Below are 6000 nucleotides of genomic sequence, written 5' to 3'. Positions count from 1 at the left end.
AGGTTGTCCGGAACGTAGAAATGACCATTACTTTCACACTGTTTGCAATTATTCTTTTTATACGATGGAAAAGGTGTTGTATTTATATTGTATTTTATGCTTCTAGCGTTGACTTCTAAGGCCCTAACTATTCAATCGGTTGCAGCAACGCCCTAGGGTGGATCCTAGGTTGCCCGGAAAGTAGAAATGACCATAACATTCATACTGGTTGCAATTATTCGTTTTATACGATGGAAAAACTGTTGTATTGATATTGTAGTTTATGCTTCAGGCATTGACTTCTAAGGCACTAACTATTCGATCTGGTGGAGCAACGCCCTAGAGTGAAGCCGAGGTTGCCCGGAAAGTAGAAATGACCACAACTTTCATACTGGTTGCAATTACTCGTTTTATATGATGGAAAAACTGTTGTATTTATATTGTATTTTATGCTTCTGGCGTTCACTTCTTAGGCCCTAACTATTCGATCTGGTGGAACAACGCCCTAGAGTGAAGCCTAGGTTGCCCGGAACGTAGAAATGACCATCACTTTCAAACTGGTTGCAATTAATCCTTTTATACGATGGAAAAACTGTTGCATTTTTATTGCATTTGATGCTTCGGGCGTTGACTTCTAAGGCCCTAACTATTCAATCTGTTGGACCAACGCCCTAGGGTGAAGTCTAGGTTGCCCGGAACTTAGAAATAACCATAACTTTCGCACTGATTGCTATTATTCGTTTTATACGATGGAAAAACTGTTATATTTATATTGTATTTTATGCTTCTGGCGGTGCCTTCTTAGGCCCTAAGTGTTCGATCTGGTGGAACAACGCCCTGGAGTGAAGCCTACGTTGCCCGGAACGTAGAAATGACCATCACTTTCACACTGGTTGCAATTATTCCTGAAATAGGATGGAAAAACTCTCGTATATTTATTGTATTTTATGCTTCGGGCGTAGACTTCTATGGCCCTACCTATTCGATCTGGTGGAGCAACACCCTACAGTGAAGCCAAGGTTGCCCGGAACGTAGATATGACCATAACCTTCACACAGGTTGCAATTATTCGTTTTCTACGTTGGAAAAGCTGTTGCATTTATATTGTATTTTATGCTTCCGATGTTGACTTCTTAGACCCTAACTCTTCGACCTGGTGGAGCAGCGCCTCAGAGTTAAGTCTAGGATGCCCGAAACGTCGAAATGATCGTTACTTTCGCACTGGTTGCAATTAGTCATGCTATACAATGGAAAAACTGTTGTATTTTTATTGCATTTTATGCTTCGGGCATTGACTTCTAAGGTCCTAACTATTCAATCTGTTGGAGCAACGCCCTAGGGTGAAGCCTAGGTTGCCCGGTAAGTAGAAGTGACAATAACTTTCACACTGGTTGCAATTATTCGTCTTATACGTAGGAAAAGCTGTTGCATCTTTATTGAATTTTATGCTTCTGTCGTTGACGTCTAAGACGGTAGCTATTAGATGTGGTGGAGCAACGCACTAGAGTGACGCCTAGGTTGCCCGGAACGTAGAAATGACCATAACTTACACACCGGTAGCAATTATTCGTTTTATACGATGGAAAAACTGTTGTACTTATATTGTATTTTATGCTTCTGGCGTTGACTTCTTATGCCCTAACTATTCCATCTGGTGGAACAACGCCCTAGGGTGAAGCCTAGGCTGCCCGGAACGTAGAAATGGAAATAACTTTCACACCGGTAGCAATTATTTGTTTTATACGATGGAAAAACAGTTCTATTTATTTTGTATTTTATGCTTCGGCCGTTGACTTCTAAGGCCCTAACTATTCCATCTGTTGGAGCACCGCCCTAGGGTGAAGCCCAGGTTGCCCGGAAAGTAGAAATGACCATAACTTTCATACTGGTTGCAATTATTCGTTTTATACGATGGAAAAACTGTTGTATTTATATTGTATTTTATGCTTCTGGCGTTGACTTCTATGGCACTAACTTTTCGATCTGGTGGAGCAACGCAATAGAGTGAAGCCTAGGTTGCCCGCAACGTAGAATTGGCCATCACTTTCAAACTGGTTGCAATTATTCCTGTTATATGATGGTAACGCTGTTGTATTTTTTTTGCATTTTATGGTTCGGTCGTTGACTTCTAAGGCCCTAACTATTCGATCTCGTGGAGCAACGCCTCAGAGTTAAGTCTAGGATGCCCAAAACGCCGAAATGATCATTACTTTCACGCTTGTTGCAATTATTCCTGTTATACGATGAGAAAGGCTGTTGTATTTATATTGTATTTTATGCTTCAGGCGTAGGCTTCTAAGGCCGTAGCTATTCGATATGGTGGAGCACCGCCCTAGAGTGAAGCCTAGGATGCTCGGAACGTAGAAATGACCATCACTTTCAAACTGGTTGCAATTATTCCTGTTATATGATGGAAAAACTGTTGTATTTTTATTGCATTTTATGCTTCGGGCATTGACTTCTAAGGTCCTAGCAATTCAATCTGTTGGAGCAACGACCTAGGGTGAAGCCTAGGTTGCGCGGAAAGTAGAAATGACAATAACTTTCACACTGGGTGCAATTATTCGTTTTATACGATGGAAAATCTGTTGCACCTTTATTGTATTTTATGCTTCTGTCGTTGACGTCTAAGGCCGTAGCTATTAGATGTGGTGGAGCAACGCACTAGAGTGACGCCTAGGTTGCCCGGAACGTAGAAATGACCAGTACTTTCACACTGTTTGCAGTTATTTCTGCTATACGATGGAAAAACTGTTATATTTATATTGAATTTTATGCTTCTGGCGTTGATTTCTTAGGCCGTAACTATTCAATCTGGTGGAACAACGCCCTAGAGTGAGGCCTAGGTTGCCGGGAACGTAGAAATGACCATCACTTCCATACTGGTAGCAATTATTCGTTTTATACGATGGAAAAACTGTTGTGTTTATATTGTAATTTATGCATCTGGCGCTGACTTCTAAGGCCCTAACTATTCGATCTGGTGGAGCAACGCCCTAGAGTGAAGCCTAGGTTGCCCGGAACGTAGAAATGACCATCACTTTCAAACTGGTTGCAATTATTCCTGTTATAGGATGGAAAGACAGTTGTATTTTTATTGTATTTTATGCTTCAGGCGTTGACTTCTGAGGCCGTAGCTATTCGATGTGGTAGAACAACGACATAGAGTGAAGCCTGGGTTGCCCGGAACGTAGAAATGACCATAACTTTCATACTGGTTGCAATTATTCGTTTTATATGATGGAAGAACTGTTGTATTTATATTGTATTTTATGCTGCTGGCGTTCACTTCTTAGGCCGTTACTATTCGATCTGGTGGAGCATCGCCCTGGAGTGAAGCCTAGGTTGCGCGGAACGTAGAATTGGCCATCACTTTCAAACTGTTTGCAATTATTCCTGTTATATGGTGGAAACACTGTTGCATTTTTATTGCATTTTAAGCTTCGGGCGTTAACTTCTAAGGCCCTAACTATTCGATCTGGTGGAGCAACGCCCTAGAGTGAAGCCTAGGTTGCCCGGAACGTAGAAATGACCATCACTTTCAAACTGGTTGCAATTATTCCTGTTATATGATGGAAAAACTGTTGTCTTTTTATTGCATTTTATGCTTCGTGCATTGACTTCTAAGGTCCTAACAATTCAATCTGTTGGAGCAACGACCTAGGGTGATGCCTAGGTTGCGCGGAAAGTAGAAATGACCATTACTTTCACACTGGGTGCAATTATTCGTTTTATACGATGGAAAAGCTGTTGCATCTTTATTGTATTTTATGCTTCTGTCGTTGACGTCTAAGGCCGTAGCTATTAGATGTGGTGGAGCAACGCACTAGAGTGACGCCTAGGTTGCCCGGAACGTGGAATGACCATTACTTTCGCAATGTTTGCAATTATTCATTTTATACGATGGAAAAGCTGTTGCACTTATATCGTATTTTATGCTTCTGGCGTTGACTTCTAAGGCCCTAACTATTCGATCTGGTGGAGCAACGCCCTAGAGTGAAGCCTAAGTTGCCCGGAACGTAGAAATGCCCATCACTTTCAAACTGGTTGCAATTAATCCTTTTATACGATGGAAAAACTGTTGTATTTTTATTGCATTTTATGCTTCCGGCGTTGACTTCTAAGGCACTAACTATTCAATCTGGAGGAACAACGCCCTAGAGTGAAGCATAAGTTGCCCGGAACGTAGCAATTACCATCACTTTCAAACTGGTTGCAAATGTTCCTGTTATATGAAGGAAAAACTGTTGTATATTTATTGCATTTTATGCTTGGGGCATTAACTTCTAAGGCCCTAACTATTCAATCTGTAAGAGCAACGCCCTAGGGTGTAGCCTAGGTTGCCCGTAAAGTAGAAATGACCCTTGCTTTCATACTGGTTGCAATTATTCCTGTTATATGATGGAAAAACTGTTGTATTTATATTGTATTTTATGCTTCTGGCGTTGACTTCTAAGGCCCTAGCTATTCTATCTGGTGGAGCAACGCCCTAGAGTGAAGCCTAGGTTGCCCGGAAAGTAGAAATGACCATAAGTTTCATACTGGTTGCAATTATTCGTTTTATACGATGGAAAAACTGTTATATTTGTATTGTATTTTATGCTTCGGGCGTTGACTTCTAAGGCCCTAGCTGTTTGATCTGGTGGAGCAACGCCCTAGAGTGAAGCCTAGGTTGCCGGGAACGTAGAAATGACCATAACTTTCACACTGGTTGCTATTATTTGTTTTATACAATGGAAAAACTGTTCTATTTATTTTGTATTTTATGCTTCGGGCGTTTACTTCTAAGGCCCTAACTGTTTGATCTGGTGGAGCAACGCCCTAGAGTGAAGCCTAGGTTGCCCGGAACGTAGAAATGACCATAACTTTCATACTGGTTGCAATTATTCCTGTTATATGATGGAAAAACTGTTGTATTTATATTGTATTTTATGCTTCTGGCGTTGACTTCTAAGGCCCTAGCTATTCTATCTGGTGGAGCAACGCCCTAGAGTGAAGCCTAGGTTGCCCGGAAAGTAGAAATGACCATAAGTTTCATACTGGTTGCAATTATTCGTTTTATACGATGGAAAAACTGTGGTATTTATATTGTACTTTATGCCTCTGGCGTTGACTCCTAAGGCCGTAGCTATTAGATGTGGTGGTGCAACGTTCTAGAGTGACGCCTAGGGTGCTCTGAACGTAGAAATGACCATTACTTTCACACTGGTTGCAATTATTCCTGTTATATGATGGAAACACTGTTGTATTTTTTTTGCATTTTATGGTTCGGGCGTTCACTTCTAAGGCCCTAACTATTGAATCTGGAGGAGCAACGCCCTAGGGTGAAGCCTAGCTTGCTCGGAAAGTAGAAATGACCATAAGTTTCATACTGGTTGCAATTATTCGTTTTATACGATGGAAAAACTGTGGTATTTATATTGTACTTTATGCCTCTGGCGTTGACTCCTAAGGCCGTAGCTATTAGATGTGGTGGAGCAACGCCCTAGAGTGACGCCTAGGGTGCTCGGAACGTAGAAATGACCATTACTTTCACACTGGTTGCAGTTATTCGTTTTATACGATGGAAAAGCTGTTGTATTTATATCGTATTTTATGCTTCTGGCGTTGACTTCTTAGGCCGTAACTATTCGGTCTGGTGGAGCAACGCCCTGGAGTGAAACCTAGGTGGCCCGGAACGTAGAATTGGCCATCACTTTCAAACTGGTTGCAATTATTCCTGTTATATGATGGAAACACTGTTGTATTTTTTTTGCATTTTATGGTTCGGGCGTTGACTTCTAAGGCCCTAACTATTCAATCCGTTGGAGCAACGACCTAGGGTGAAGCCTAGGCTGCTCGGAAAGTAGAAATGACCATAAGTTTCATACTGGTTGCAATTATTCGTTTTATACGATGGAAAAACTGTTGTATTTATATTGTATTTTATGCTTCTGGCGTTGACTTCTAAGGCCCTAGCTGTTCGATCTAGTGGAGCAACGCCCTAGAGTGAAGCCTAGGTTGGCCGGAAAGGAGAAATGA

This window comes from Calliopsis andreniformis, unplaced genomic scaffold (genome assembly GCF_051401765.1).
Source record: "Calliopsis andreniformis isolate RMS-2024a unplaced genomic scaffold, iyCalAndr_principal scaffold0017, whole genome shotgun sequence".
Taxonomy (NCBI): Eukaryota; Metazoa; Arthropoda; class Insecta; order Hymenoptera; family Andrenidae; genus Calliopsis; species Calliopsis andreniformis.
Note: the sequence above shows the minus strand (reverse complement) of the source record.